This window comes from Lygodium microphyllum, chromosome 5 (assembly GCF_053477565.2).
Source record: "Lygodium microphyllum isolate KBCC chromosome 5, Lygodium_microphyllum_v1.1.10, whole genome shotgun sequence".
NCBI classification, from domain to species: domain Eukaryota; kingdom Viridiplantae; phylum Streptophyta; class Polypodiopsida; order Schizaeales; family Lygodiaceae; genus Lygodium; species Lygodium microphyllum.
In genome coordinates, this window is record NC_141139.1 from 65,627,431 (window position 1) to 65,644,317 (window position 16,887).

A 16,887-nucleotide genomic window follows, 5' to 3' on the forward strand; every position below is an offset into this window, starting at 1 on the left:
GGTAACTAAAGCTGCCTCTCCCTTCAGGCCTTCAACCTGAAGTATAGATATCCATTTATCTTTTAATTCATTGATCAAACAAAGCCAAACAGTGCTCTAAAATCTGTAGCAAGCACAAACATTTTCCATTAATCGTTTTTGTTGGCAAACTACTAAGGAATGAATCCTTCCTTTTGAATGCGCCCAGCACTCGATCCGGGATGACTTGCAACTTGGCAAGATCCCCTATATCTTGGGTTAGGGCATACCCTATTAACCCGACTTGGTCAAACCTTAAGTTCATTGGTTATTTCAGTTTGTCGGTTGGTCTATTGCTTCCAAGCAATCTTCTTTGCTCTAGAAAGATACTAAATTAGGATGATTACTCATCCTCTTGCAAGATAATTTGTGTAAGGATCTGCCAACCTCATTGCGAGAAATTGGCCATTCCCTTGTGATCCAATCACAATATCATATGATTCCACACTTGCCGCGCAAGTGTTGCATCGAACTATGAGACTTATTCTATGCATTGAATAGGGTCACGAAACAATCTGTTCCTGATTACATTAGGTTGATGTCATTAGACCTAGGGTTCCAAGTTCCATCTTGTAAGAATCTTAGGGACATCCCTAGATCGCTTTCCGAATATGTTACACTGTCCCTACATTCGGTGTATGTGGGCAAGTATTTATGGTATAGGGTTTCCAGTTTTAGCAATACGTACGATTAGGTCACGTATTAATTTCCTAGTGAATTTCTTGGAATTTAACTCATTCTAAACGAGTACTCCGCAGTTTAGGTGTTTTAGATTTATGCCAATTTGTTTAACTCTAGAAGATAAATTCGATATCATTTTCACATGACTCGTTGTCTATGCGTAAATTGATTTTTCAACCCTAACTTACTGATTTAAGGTGAAGCATAGGTTAGGTTAATTCCACTAATCTTCCTATACTTTGCAAACAAAATTCATGCTAAACAAGCAACTTTTTAGTGGATAATTTATGTAGTTGCCAAATGATAATTTCCTAGAGTTTATGCATCGTAAGAATCATTTCCACTTCGCACTTTCCATGATGATTCATTGCGAAGCGGGTATGGGCTAATAGTGCGATATACAGTTTATACATCTAGGCTTAAAATGAAGTATACTATTTTAATGGACATTAATCTAATTTTTAATTCATTTCAATGCATAAGGCTATTTTCTAGAAATGCATTTATGCTTCCTTTATTTTGCTTTTTTTACTGAAAGTATTAATGACTAAGTTCCTTCGACGTGAGCATTTAGGACAAAAATATATCCTATTCCTAACAATTAACCTTGCATGATTGAATTACAACAATATCAAATAAAAATTAGGAAGGAAAACCTAGGCTTGGGGTGAGATATCCACATGGATGCCCGAAGATGACCCTCCCGCGGATGCGCCTTGGACTTTCTTAGGAGGCATCGCAATTGTAGTCTTTCGGACGTGGAAGAAGCTTTACAACTCCTTTTTTTGAAATTCCACCGTGGCTCCCTTTTGCAATAACTTGCACCGTCCGTTGGAAGCAGTTTTAGAAGGCTCCCTCCTTGAAGTAGGGATTTCGAAAGAAGGAGTGTTTCAAAATCATTTGCGGATAAGACCCATTAAAGCCATGGGAAGGGCTTAATGGCCTTGTAATGACTCGCACAAATGAGGAATGAAAAGGTGTGGAATTCCTTACGAGGGCTTTTGCATGGGAAAGTGTCAAAAGACCCTCAACACTCTCTTTTCATTTACGAGTGGGGGAAAAACACAAAGCTCCAAGGTTAAAAAGGGCTAAGGGGTTTAAACATGGGGGGGGGAAGTGATTCCAAAGTCCAAGGGGAAGGCTTAAGGGTTTAAACATGGGGGGGATGGGGAGTAATCCCAAAGTCCAAGGGAAAAGGCTTAAGGGTTTAAACATGGGGGGGGGGGGGAGTAATCCCAAAGGAAAGGGGGCTAAGAATTTTTTTTAAAAGCACGAGGGAAGGGGTTTCAAGCCCAAAGGAAAGGGGGCTAAGAAGGCCCCCCCTTTGGAAGCTTCTAAGCTTCCAAAAGCTTACGTGGGAGGGGGGGATTTTGGAGCCATCCGACAGCGGCAATGTCCATGTGGCGGGCAATTTGGCAGCTCCTCGCCAGCACGCGGAGCAATCCCCTCGGCTTCTCCCTCCCTCAAGCCCCCTCTCTCTCTCACGTCAACTGCACAGCACGGCGTTGTGGCAGCCCTCACTCCCTCCTTTACTCCTCGATGGTAGCACCCCCATGGTTTAAATAGGGGAGGGGAGGGGGATCCTCCCTCTCCTACGTGTCGACTGGCATGGCTCCAAGTGTGAGCAAGCTCCAGCAAGGAGCTTGCTTGACATTCTATTCCCCTCTCCCCCTCCAACACGAGAGTCGGCTGGGGGGGGGATAAGGGAAGAAGAATTTTCCATTATCCTTAGTAATTTATAAAAATTGCTATATCATTATACCCATTTCCTTTTAGAAGTAGTTCATGCGAAAAATAGAATTAGAACGTTACAGATATGGTCTCTAGCATTACTTTGACAAAGAATGTAGGTGATAATTTGATTGAGGCTATCTAGATGCAGGAGATAGATGCTAAAGAGAAGTGTAAAAAAGACAGTGATATGACATCGTCACTCATGCTTGCACAAGAGAAAGATACTTTCCCAAATGTCTTACTTCAATCAAACACAGAGATATATGCTAGGATAATGATCTTTCACATGTGTTTTGATAGATGTGCTAGGATACACAAACATTGATGTTAGATTGGGGTCAATAAGCATACTTATGTGTGGACTGCGAGAGTTTTAATAGCTTGAAAAAGGGATGGTGGAATATTTGAAGGTATTCTATGGTCCGAGGAAATCTACATGGTTTGAAATGCTTGCAGGTCATCTACCATTTGATCTTAGAGGGTCTATGGATCTCATGGAGAAGGGTATAGGTGAATACATGATATTTAGGCTTGACCTTTTGAAATCATATGATTGAAGAGGTGGCAAGTTGATTGGCTACATGTTACTATGGAAGTGCTATGGATTTTTTATCCTAGAGGCACCAATGGGTTTCTTTGTAATATACTTTTGGAAGACAATTTAATGGCCTTGTGACTTGGGTGGCTTGGACTCTATGGCATATTCAGAGGATGTGCAAGTTTCAAGGGTGTATATTTGTGATAGTATGCGTTAGTGATGGGAAAAAGTCATGCTACTAGATTTTTTGCTATTTCTTAGTAGTGTTATGGATTTAGATTTATTGGGGCAAGGTTTGTTTTCGCTAGTGAATTATAATATAAGCAAATGTTCTACTCTTGATCCATAAGTGTTCCCGTTATTTTCTCATCTTCTTATCCTACACCTTGTCACAAAAGCCCAATGTTTTTTGTTTACGAGCACATATCTTTCTAATAGTGTGAATTTATAATTTATATTAGCCTTCTATCCTCAAAACTAACATCGAAAACCATCTATTTTTTGTGGGCCCTTGTTTTCCTTGTTGCATGAACGCTATGGTTTTGCTCCAATATTTTCTAAATCATATCAAATAAATCCAAACTAAGGTTTAGAGAAATAATAATCAAGCCTTTGATAAAATAATACTATCCAAATGGATAAATTACATGTGCACACTTACATTTCCTTGCACTACAAAGCGTACAAAAATACAACTCTACACTATGAAGCACCCAACCATTGTTAACTCCATATTGAAAATTTCTTCCACAAAATACTTATTTTTCATAAACCCAACTAACAATTTTCTCACTACAACATAAAGCACACTAGTATCCTTCCATCTATCTACCATGTATAATGCAACCAATGTCACATGTGCACACTTGTGTACAATAATGTCACACATGCACACTCATACAACAAGTCATGGATTTTGTGACAAATAGCAAAAATCCACAAAAATAAATACCCCCCTCTCTCTCTCTTCTCACATTCTTTTTTTTTCCTACTGTCTCTGTCTCTGTCTCTCTCTACATATTCTCTCCTTTCTCTACTATAATTGCTCTCTAGTCTCTCCTCTATATACAAAAAGATATAGCGACACCGCTTTTCGATACAAAATAGTGGTGTCGCTATTTGTACGGTGCTCAGACGAAAAAAATGCGGGCCGAAACCCGAGCTTGTTATTTTGTGCGCATACACGAAAGAGAGAGCAAAATGGAGAGCGAACATCTTGCATTTGAGAGGGAGAGGGAGAAAAAGAGAGAAAGAGGGAGAAGGAAAGCTTCTCATCGATGTAGCCACCGTTCTTCACGAAGAAGAGGAGGAACTGCACGGAGGGCGAAGAGGAGCCACCATCGCGAAGAGGAGTTGCTGAATCCATCTTCGAGCCTTTATGTGAGTGCATTGTTCATTCTTGCTTTGTTTTTGTGTTTTCTCTTTCTCTTTTACTTGTTTTTGTTACAATTCATGTGTATTGAGAGAGGGAGAGGAAATGAGAGAGAAAGAGAGGGGGAGGGAGAGGGAGGGAGAGGAAATGAGAGAGGGAGAGGGAGGGAGAGGGAGAGAGGGAAACATTAAACATAATAGGAAAAGAGAGAAAGAGAGGGAGAGGGAGAGGGAGGGAGAGGAAAGAAGAGAGGGAGAGGAAGAGAGAAAAGGAAATGAGAGAGGGAGAGGAAGAGAGAAAAGGAAAGAAGGAATGAGAGAGAGAAGGAAAAAAAATTAAACATGATAGGGAAAGAGAGAAAGAGAGGGAGAGGAAGGAAATGAGAGAGGGAGAGGAAGCGAGAAAAGGAAAGAAGAAACGAGAGAGAGAGGGAAGAAACATTAAACATAATAGGGAAAGAGAGAAAGAAAGGGAGAGGGAGAGGGAGGGAGAGGAAATGAGAGAGGGAGAGGAAGAGAGAAAAGGAAATGAGAGAGAGAGAGAGGAAGAGAGAAAAAACATTAACATAATAGGGAAAGAGAGGGAGAGGAAGAGAGAAAAGGAAAGAAGGAATGAGAGAGAGAGGGAAAAAACATTAAACATAATAGGGAAAGAGAGAAAGAGAGGGAGAGGGAGAGAGAGGGAGAGGAAATGAGAGAGGGAAAGGAGAGAGAAAAAACATGAAACATAATAGGGAAAGAGAGAAAGAGAGGGTGAGGGTGAGGGTGAGGGAGGAAGAGAAAATGAAAGAGGGAGAGGAAGAGAGAAAAGGAAAGAAGAAACGAGAGAGAGAGAGGGAAAAAACATTAAATAGAATAGGGAAAGAGAGAAAGAGAAGGAGAGGGAGAGGGAGGGAGAGAGAGAAGGAGGGAGAGGTTGTTGTTTTCTTGTTTGTTGTTGTTGTAGTAGTAGTCATTTTTTTAATTTTCTTGTTTATTGTTGTTTAGTTTTCTTCTTTTTTGTTGTTGTAGTAGTAGTAGTTTTTTCTTCTTTCCTTGTTTATTGTTATTGTAGTAGTAGTAGTAGTAGTAGTTGTTGGTTTTTTTCTTCTTTTCTTGTTTATTATAGTGGTAGTGGTAGTGGTAGTTGTTGTCAAATTCATAGTTGTGGTCGTGATCGTGATCGTAGTCATAGTCGTAGTCATCGTAGTCGTGGTTCTAGTAGTAGTAGTGGTCTTCTTGTTTATTGTTGTTGTTGTAGTGATAGTTTTTTTATTTTTTTGTTTATTATTGTCTAGTTTTCTTATTTGTTGTTGTTGTTGTAGTAGCGGTAGTAGTAGTAGTTTTTTCTTCTTTTCTTGTTTATTATAGTGGTAGTGGTAGTGGTAGTGGTAGTCGTGGCTGTGGTCGTGGTCGTGGTCGTGGTCGTGATCGTGGTCGTGGTGGTGGTCATGGTCGTAGTCGTGGTCGTGGTTGTGGTCATGGCCGTAGTTGTAGTCATAGTCATGGTCGTAGGCGTAGTCATCGTAGTCATAGTTGTAGTAGTAGTAGTGGTTTTATTATTTGTTGTTGTTATTATTGTTGTAGTAATAGTTTTTTTTTCTTTTCTTATTTGTTGTTGATGTAGTAGTAGTAATTGTTGTTGTTGTTGTAGTAGTAGTAGAGATAGAGATATGTTTTGTTAAAGAGAATGAGAGAGAGGGAGAAAGAGAAAAAGTAAAAAGGAATGATAGAGAGAGAATAAACATACAACATAATAAAGAAAGAGAAAGAGAGAGAGAGATGGAAGGAGAGGAGATAATGAATGGATAAAAAACAAAGAGAGAGTGGTGGCGAGGTCAAGTGCAACACCACGAGACGCAAAATACTCCGACATACGTTAATTTGTGGGTGGGTGGGTGGGTGGAGACTTTATATACGTTAATTTTTGCTGAGTTACAAGAGAAGAAATCCCTTCTCAAACAACTTAAGAAAGAAAAAAAGAATGATAACAAAAACAAATTGTTTGTCATAACGTAGACAAAATAGAAAACTATGAAGGTCTTGATGTTCAAGATCGCGAGGTGTTTCTTAACTAGCATGTCCCATGTCCTTGCTCTCAATGTAAGCTAGCAATTAGATGAAAACATCGATTGTCTATAGAACACATACGACGCTTCGGCGAGTTTCGATCAATTGATCTTGGATTCTCAGAAAACAGTAAGAAAAGTTAATATCAATCATGCATTGTACTTGCAAGCTAATTGAATACCATATATAAAAAGATTAGGTGTGGCTGGCAAATTTTCTATCCAGGGAGGTGACTTCTCATCCCAAGGAAGAGTGCACCCTTTGCGGCCAATTAGAAGAGTTCGTGGATGTGCGATGGATGGAGTGCCTGAGTCAATCCACCACTTGGAAGGTGCTACCCAATCTATACCATCAATACCAAAGAAGATAGACAGCCTTCGAGACTTACCTACAATCCTGGAGCCTGAGATGGAGGCAATGATCGATGCATTGATTCCCATTGATATCGAGACTTCTGATCCGCTTAGAGAGAAAGCATCCATACCATTATATGATGAGAGTTGAGTATCTTGCCTGAAGATACTGCTTGCACTCCTAAGTGTGCAAGCAAAGTACAGGTGGAGCGATGTCAGTGTGATCGAGTTGATCAGGTACCTTATACGTATGCTTTGTTGATTTCTTTTCGGCACTATCATTAAAAATATTTGTACTTTTTCAAGGTTTTTTATGATTTTTTTCAGGTTATTGAAGTATCATATATTACCACTTGCAAATACCATGCCCTGAGTCTTGTGATGATGCACGACATGTTATACAAAAGCTTGGGATGGAGTACAACAACATCCATGCATGTATCAATGATTGCATACTGTTTCAAGGAGAATACGAGACTATGGAGACATGTCCAAAGTGTGGTTCTCATAGGTATCGACAGGACTTGCAAGGGCAAGCCATTCCTCAAAAATTTCTTAAACACTTTTTGCTTTTGCCCGCATAAACCACATGTTTCGTACGTCCGGCATGGCGAGCTTGACAACGTGGCATGCGTAGAATAGGTCCACATATGGAGTTCAACGAATATCAGTGGATTCATGCACATGGAGCCACATTGACTCTACCTTCCTAGGCTTTGCCCGAGAGCCAACGAATCTTTGGCTTAATCTTGCAATGGATGGCGTGAACCCATTCGGTCTGCGCTCAACTTCTTACAATGTGTGGCCTATAGTCCTTGTCAACTACAATATTCCTCCATGGCTTTCTACAAAGAAATGACATCTCATCCTTAGCTTACTCATCCCCGATCGTTACAAAGTAAAAAATATGGACGTGTATCTTCGTCCATTAGTCGATGAGCTTAAGATTTTGTGGGAGGGGGTCAGTGTGCAAGATATGAGCAAGCGCGATGGTCAACGGTCTGCTAATACTCGAGCCATTCTCATGTGGACGATGCATGACTTTCCAGGATTCGGAGAGTGCTCAGGTAAATAGGCTTCCATTCTCATTGGTAATATCTATCATAGTTCGTTCAAGTTTGTATTCATTGGACAGAGGTGTTGGGACAGGTCTCGTTACCTCAGGTTATCATGCATGTCCATTGTGCGGGCCACAATTAGACTCCCAAAGCTCATGAACCATGAAGAAGATGGTATATCAAGGACATGCCACTTTCTTGCCAGAGGGTCATGAACTCAGGGAAGGTTTTCTTGGACAACCTCCAACACGTATGAATGCCCAAAGCTGGTACAAGCTGAAAATGGTCCATGCAGAGTCACATCCAAACGCAATGCGATGCTTCTCAGCTTTCTACGAGTTGCCATATTGGACCCACTTACAGATCAACCACTTGTTGTTGGATCCCATGCATATTTTCAAGAACGTGGGTAGCTTGTTATGGGACCACATTACAGGAAAGAGAGACACTATAGGTGCATGAATGGATTGAAGGAGGTGGGCAAGATGGAGGAACTTTGGCTGCAGTCGAGTGCTGATGGTCGCGTGCAGCTACCTCCCACTTCTTGGGTTTTGTTCACTAAATAAGAGCGCATTGTGAAGCAAATAGTCAAGTCTATCCGCACTCCGACGGATATGATGCATTCTCTCAGGTCTACATTTTCTACAGATGACCAGTTATCATGTATAAAATCCCATGATTCGCATAAGATATGTCAGGTTTGTACTACGAATGGATTGTAAGTGGCCTGCGCATTTGCTATTTACTACCAATCGCGATCGTAGGATGCCTTACTCCATAAATACATAGGGCCATGTTAGATATGATCAATGCCCCACCCTCATTAGGTGCTACCAATGATCCATGGTGCTCAAAGTTGTAAGGCCCCCATTATGAGGAGAAGCCAAATGTGAGCCCGGACATTGGTTGAGTCCTGACTTGTATATCAGATGAGGTCTATGTGACCGGATGGCAAAAAGGTGACTGTTGTGGGTCTAATCTTTGGGTTAGACGGAGTGGTTAAGCTGGTAGCAACTCGAGGCACATTGCATTGAGTTGCGTGGTAAGGGAGTTAAAAGGGGCCCCTATTGTGGGGTCCGGGGGCCGCGGAAGCGGCCCCTGGCTGGGGGGTCCCAGGGGGGCCAGCGGCCCCCCTGGCGGGGGTCCGGGGGCAGCGCCCCCGGCCCGATGGTAAAGGGAATATTCCCTGGAATATTCCCTGGCCGACTAGTGGAGGCTCATATGGTAGGTCGGTCAGCAGGCCGACCTAACGACCTTCGCGGGCTATAAAAGCTAAACCCCTTCGCAGCCATCTTACACTCATCTTTCACCCAGTCAGAGTTGTTGTTCCAGCTAGCCTTAAGCTCTTCACCTATCTTCTGTCTAGATCGCCATCTAAGCTTCACACAGTGGAAGCGCACGGGTGGACAGAGCCATCTTTGTATCAGTTGTTTGGAGTTAAAGAATTTTACTGATTCTCCTCTTATCTGTTGTGTACTCTCTATCTCTTTCTCAGATTCTGTTCGCTGCGCCGTGTAATATTTTACATGGTATCAGAGCCCAGGGGGCTCTAGAGATCGGAGAGCGTGCAAGAGGCAAAGGCTTCAACAGCAAAGAGAAACGATGTCGACTCCGGGAAGCAGTTCTGGCGCATCAGGAAGCGGTGCAGGAGGTGGTGCTGCTGTACCGGCTATTCAAACACTGAGGATTCGTCCACCAACCTTCAGCGAAGGCAAGTTAGATGGTACAAACTACACCTTGTGGAAGTTCAAAATTACAACTATCCTTGATTCTTATGAGCTTCTGGAGACTGTGCTGGGGACTGACGCAGAACCACAGCCTACCCCCGACCCATCAAATCCTAGTGTGATGATTCCTCCGAATGCAGATCTTCTACGAGCTTGGAAACGAAGGAATGCAGATGCATTGTGTGCCTTAGTTACAAGCTGTTCTGACAGTGTTTTGACTCTGATTCAGCATACAACCAAAGCGTCAGAGGCTTGGAATGTACTAAGGAGTCAGTATGAAACACGAAACCAAACAAGGATTCAAAACTTGGAGAATCAACTAGCAGCGGAGAAGTTTGCTGAAGGAGAGACGGTTGAAGCATTCATCACTCGGATTAAGAATCTGCGCGACCAGATGGCTGGCGCTGGGATACAAAAGACTAGCGAAGAGCTAGCTCGGAGGTGTCTTCGGATTTGTCCACAAAAGTTTGATGGACTAGTAACTGCCCTTAATACTCAGGTGAGACCTCAAGCTTTGACTTTTGAGGAGTTTTGTGCATTATTAATGGAGGAGGAGTTGAGGCTGAAAGCCCGAGAAGGAAGCAACAATGGAGATGCTGCATTCTCTGCCAATGCAAAAGGCAAAGGTGTTTCCTCCACCAAAAATGATGGTGACAAAAAGAAAAAGGGCGGCAAGAAGAAGTTTCAAGGAGAGTGCTTCTACTGTAAGAAGAAAGGACATGCAATTGCAGATTGTCGTGTCAAGAAGGCAGATGAAAAGAATGGTACCCTTAAAACTAAAGGGAAAGAGACAGCCAATACGGCTGAAGCAGAGTTGGAATTATTCATGGCGACCATTGAGGAAGTGTGCTCCTCGGCGCAAGAAGAATCTACCACTGACTCTTGGGTGTTGGATAGTGGGGCCTCCCGTCACATGACCAACAAGAAAGGTCTATACAGTTCTATGCAGCCTCTACAAGAATCCATCACTGTGACGGTTGGAAATGATGCTAAATGCCCTGCTGCGGGCACAGGTACTATTTCTTTTGTTGCTGCAAATGGTGAAGTCAAAAAGCTTTCAAATGTGTTGTATGTTCCCGAAATCAGGAGAAATCTCTTATCAGTTGCTGCCATAACTGATCTTGGTCATGAAGTGAGGTTCAAGAAGACAGGTGCAGAAATTATTGATAGTGCTGGCACAATTGTTGGCAAAGGAGAAAGAAGGAACAACCTGTATGAGCTAAGTGCTCTTACAGCCACCGCTGGAGTGGGCACAAGTAAGCTTTGGCATGAAAGGTTTGGACACATCGGATTTGCAGTATTGAAGGAGATGCAAAAGCAAGGTATGGTTGCTCACCTACCTACAATAACTGAATTGAAGGAACCATGTGAAGCTTGTATGATGGGCAAGCAACAGAGAAAGGCATTTCCACAAGAAAGCAAGAATAGAGCACATGCTCCTCTAGAGTTGGTGCATGCTGACTTGTGTGGTAAGATGCCTACACAGGCCTTGGGGGGATCTTCTTATTTTATGTTGATTGTCGATGACTACAGTAGGAAGATGTGGGTGTACTTCCTTCGTGATAAGGCTCAAGCTTTTGGTAAGTTTAAAGAATGGCTAATACTTGTTGAGAATGAAACAGGGAAAAGTGTGAAGAAATTTAGAACAGATGGTGGTGGTGAGTTCAACTCAAAGGAGTTTGAAGGCTTTTGCAAGAGCAAAGGGATCAAGCGTCAATTGACGACGCCTCACACACCTCAGCAGAATGGTGTTGTGGAACGCAGGAATCGTACCATTGTGGAGATGGCAAGATGCATGCTAAAGGGCAAGGGATTGCCTAACCATTTTTGGGCTGAAGCTGTTAATACTGCAGTCTACATTCTAAATCGGAGCTACACAAAGGCTCTCAAGGGAAAAACACCTCATGAGGCTTACACTGGTAAGAAACCATCTGTTTCACATTTCAGAATTTTTGGATGTGAATGTTATGCACATGTTCCAGATGAGAAGAGAAACAAGTTACAACCAAAAAGCAGAAAATGTATCTTCTTGGGTTATAGTGATGAGCAGAAGGCTTACAAGTTATATGACCAAGAGGCAAAGAAGATCATCGCGAGCCGTGATGTGGTGTTCAAGGAGGAGCCGCATACAGTGGAGGAGGAGAAGGCAAGGTCTTCCACTTTATCATCAAGCGAAGAAGTAGTCCACTATGAACCTGTCCCGAGAGCTATCCCTATCCTTAAGGAGGAGGAAGCATCATCTTCAGATGATGAGGAAAAAGTTCACCAACCTGACATCACCCCACCGGAAAAGCCATTGCCGCGCTGGGTGAAGCAGCTCTATGACCACAATAATCCTAGGCCTGCATCTGTTGAGGAGAAGGCAGACGGACCAAGGAGGTCTCAGAGAATAGAGGAGCAAAGGAGGGCTTCTGCTCACATAGTCAACATGGCCTTGATGGTTGAGATTATGAGAGAAGTAAAGGAGCCAACTGACTTAGAAGAAGCACTTGCAGATCCATCATGGAAGGCTGCTATGCAGGCGGAGTATGACAGCATAATGAAGAATGACACTTGGGAGCTAGTGGATCGGCCAGCAAAGCGGAAGATTATTGGCACCAAGTGGATCTGGAAGGTAAAGTACAAGGCTGATGGTACCTTAGAAAAGTACAAAGCTAGACTGGTTGCCCAAGGATTTTCACAAGTTGAAGGGTTTGATTTTCAAGAGTCATTTGCCCCAACTGCCAGAATGACCACTATTCGCACGGTACTTGCAGTGGCTGCCCACAAGAAGTGGCCAGTGTACCAAATGGATGTTAAGTCAGCGTTCTTAAATGGTGACCTCAAGGAGGAGGTGTACGTGGCTCAGCCACCAGGGTTTGAGGCCCCCCATTCTGAGAACAAAGTGTGTAAACTGAAGAAGGCATTGTATGGGCTGAAACAAGCCCCCAGAGCATGGTACCAACGGATAGATAGGTTCTTTTTAAACCTAAACTTCAAAAGATGTGCCTCAGATGCTAACTTGTATGTTTACAGGGATGGTAAAAAGTCTGCAGTGATTGTCCTATATGTGGACGACCTTCTTATTACAGGTGACTATGAAGATATGATCAACCAAACTCGAAAGGCTTTGAGTTTTGAGTTTGAAATGACAGACTTGGGCTTGCTGCACTATTGTTTGGGGATTGAAGTCTGGCAAGAGCCAGGAAAGATCTTCATCTCTCAGAAGAAGTATGCATGGGAGATCTTGAAGGCATTTGGCATGACCGAGTGCAAGGAGATACCTACACCTATGGAGGTGAATGTAAAGTTATCCGTTGAGGATACATCAGCACTAGCAGACATTGGGAGGTATAGGAGGTTGGTCGGCAGTCTAATCTACTTGTGTAACACCAGACCAGATATCAGTTTTGCTGTTGGTGTTTTGAGCAGGTTCTCAAACAAACCTCATGAGAGTCATTGGAAGGCTGGGATGCGGGTGCTCAGATACTTGAAGAAAACTCTTGACTATGGTATCACATACAGTTTCGGAACTTCTCTTGTGGGGAACTGTGACTCAGATTGGGCAGGAGACATTGATTCCAGGAAGTCAGTTTCTGGTTATTGTTTCTCTTTGGGTTCAGGAATTTTCTCTTGGATTAGTAAGAAGCAACCAACAGTGGCATTGTCTTCTACCGAAGCAGAGTACAAGGCAGCTTGTTTTGCTGCATGTGAGGCCGTATGGTTGAGAAGGATTCTATGGCATATGGGAGTGCAGGATGAAGAACCAACTGTGCTGAGATGTGACAATCAGAGTTGCATCGCCATTGCCAAAAATCCAGTGTTTCATGCACGCACCAAACATATAGAGATCCAGTATCACTATGTGCGTGATTTGATGGAGGATGGGATAGTGGAATTGGTCTACTGTCCAACAGAGGAGAATGGAGCAGATATCTTCACCAAAGCACTTACGAAGGATCTGCTTCAAGTTCATCTTCAGAGACTCGGCATTGGGCCGAGGAGATAGTTCACCTATGGGTGGACATTGAGGGGGGGTGTTAGATATGATCAATGCCCCACCCTCATTAGGTGCTACCAATGATCCATGGTGCTCAAAGTTGTAAGGCCCCCATTATGAGGAGAAGCCAAATGTGAGCCCGGACATTGGTTGAGTCCTGACTTGTATATCAGATGAGGTCTATGTGACCGGATGGCAAAAAGGTGACTGTTGTGGGTCTAATCTTTGGGTTAGACGGAGTGGTTAAGCTGGTAGCAACTCGAGGCACATTGCATTGAGTTGCGTGGTAAGGGAGTTAAAAGGGGCCCCTATTGTGGGGTCCGGGGGCCGCGAAAGCGGCCCCTGGCTGGGGGGTCCCAGGGGGGCCAGCGGCCCCCCTGGCGGGGGTCCGGGGGCAGCGCCCCCGGCCCGATGGTAAAGGGAATATTCCCTGGAATATTCCCTGGCCGACTAGTGGAGGCTCATATGGTAGGTCGGTCAGCAGGCCGACCTAACGACCTTCGCGGGCTATAAAAGCTAAACCCCTTCGCAGCCATCTTACACTCATCTTTCACCCAGTCAGAGTTGTTGTTCCAGCTAGCCTTAAGCTCTTCACCTATCTTCTGTCTAGATCGCCATCTAAGCTTCACACAGTGGAAGCGCACGGGTGGACAGAGCCATCTTTGTATCAGTTGTTTGGAGTTAAAGAATTTTACTGATTCTCCTCTTATCTGTTGTGTACTCTCTATCTCTTTCTCAGATTCTGTTCGCTGCGCCGTGTAATATTTTACATGGTATCAGAGCCCAGGGGGCTCTAGAGATCGGAGAGCGTGCAAGAGGCAAAGGCTTCAACAGCAAAGAGAAACGATGTCGACTCCGGGAAGCAGTTCTGGCGCATCAGGAAGCGGTGCAGGAGGTGGTGCTGCTGTACCGGCTATTCAAACACTGAGGATTCGTCCACCAACCTTCAGCGAAGGCAAGTTAGATGGTACAAACTACACCTTGTGGAAGTTCAAAATTACAACTATCCTTGATTCTTATGAGCTTCTGGAGACTGTGCTGGGGACTGACGCAGAACCACAGCCTACCCCCGACCCATCAAATCCTAGTGTGATGATTCCTCCGAATGCAGATCTTCTACGAGCTTGGAAACGAAGGAATGCAGATGCATTGTGTGCCTTAGTTACAAGCTGTTCTGACAGTGTTTTGACTCTGATTCAGCATACAACCAAAGCGTCAGAGGCTTGGAATGTACTAAGGAGTCAGTATGAAACACGAAACCAAACAAGGATTCAAAACTTGGAGAATCAACTAGCAGCGGAGAAGTTTGCTGAAGGAGAGACGGTTGAAGCATTCATCACTCGGATTAAGAATCTGCGCGACCAGATGGCTGGCGCTGGGATACAAAAGACTAGCGAAGAGCTAGCTCGGAGGTGTCTTCGGATTTGTCCACAAAAGTTTGATGGACTAGTAACTGCCCTTAATACTCAGGTGAATCGTTTTTGTATGTTGCACCATGCCTCTATGGAGACATGGCTTGCCAGGTACCAGCAAGCTAGACAAGATTGAGAGAAAGTGCGATCTGAATTTTGACATAGTACACGCCATCAACCGATTTGATATCTTGAGGGAATGGAGGAGATGTCGCCATTTATATCAACACGATGGTTGCATGGAGCTTTGACCGCAGCGTCTCATGAAGGGGAGGTCTCAACCGAGGATTGGGAATTCTCAAGGGGATATAGTCCAAAGTTGATGCATGTTGAGGGTTTGTCATATCTTTATTTTATATGCCACAACTAATTGAGTGTTTCAATGTACAGTACAAAATATATAGTGCAGCGTGGTCGCGTGGATGGCATTTTCACGTGGAGTGTATTGACAAAATGCGCTCCATAACAGACTCTAGTATCATGGCAAGGTTCAAGCAGGAGAGCCGATGACGAGCAACAGATCCAAACACGGTTATAGATGAGATGGAGTATTTTGGAAACTTTCAAAGTATTATCATAGTGGATTACTATAACTTGTCCATAATCCTATTCGATGTGCAGTGGTTCAAAGTGGTACTTGAAGGAGATGGAGCAATAGTTTGACGAGATCCATCTAGATTTCTCGAAATACATTCAAAAAAAAAAATGGAAGTATTTGCACAACACCTTTATGTTGCCGGCCTATTGTGAACAGGTGCATAAACTCATTTGTTTGTTAATTGTATTATGATATGGTACATGTCACAATAGTTAAATCTCTCTTGTACGTGTTTGTGAACAGATAATCTTCTATCCAAATCCCCGACAACCTCGATGGTGGTATGCTATAACTTCTGCTCCCCGAAGTGCGAGAGTATATGATCAAAGTGATGTTTCGAGAATAGATGAGGGCAATATGCAAATAGAGGGGTCGATATTGCAAGGGGTGGAGGCCACCGAATGCTTGGAGCATGTAGAGAAGCCAGCATCGGGTAACAATGATGGAAATACAAGAGTCCAAGAATTCTTTGTGAATAAGATGGACTCATCCTTTTGTGGTGACATGTCTATCGACCTTCCAATTTATGCCGAGTTGTGTCAGGAGATTGACATGGGACCATAGGATACATCATACTTGGAGCATCCACTTACTCAATTCGTTGACGAATCACTTATAAGGGTACATAAGATATACATTTTAAGTAAGATCATTTTTTAAAGATTTATATTACCGTGCTTTGTATGATTTAAATTGATTATGCTAATATCATTTTTTGTTTGTGCAGGTGACCTTTGTGGATACTTAGATCATCAGGATGAGTCGAGAGATGAGCGATGAGGAGTTGTAGGATATCTTCACGCGTATGTCTCCATATCGGATGGCGAGATTTAGAGACATGGCAGACCGGGAGCAATCTCAGACATCGTCAAGCCACTCTATTAGATCTACTTTGGCGTGATCAGATGCTTCAGTTTTGAGCAGACGAGGTCGACACTCGAGAATTGGGCCAGATGGAGGGAGTGCTTCAGGGTCAAGGGGATGTTGCAGAGATCCGGATACAGTGAGCCTGCAGTCGGCTCAAGATACAGGTGCTACCTCTCGCTCTCATGGCGGTTCTAGAGAGCGTGGCTCAGGTAGTTGTTGTGGAGGCACGGATGTGGTGTCTCTGTCTCGTCATTCTACAGGAATTGCGTCACCTCTGAGATTTGTCACACCTGTGGGGACATCTACTCCAGTTACTTCGGCTTTTGCTTAGCTGTCCGCAGGTGGTACCCCTATGGGTGCTACTCCGATAGATACTACCCCGGTCGGCACACGAGATGTACAGGGGTCTCCTGGATATGCCCAGGAGCATGGTTGTAGGTGGGAGAGGACCCATCTTAGGCATACACCAGAGGGGTATGCCTACCTTGTAGATGATAGGTCA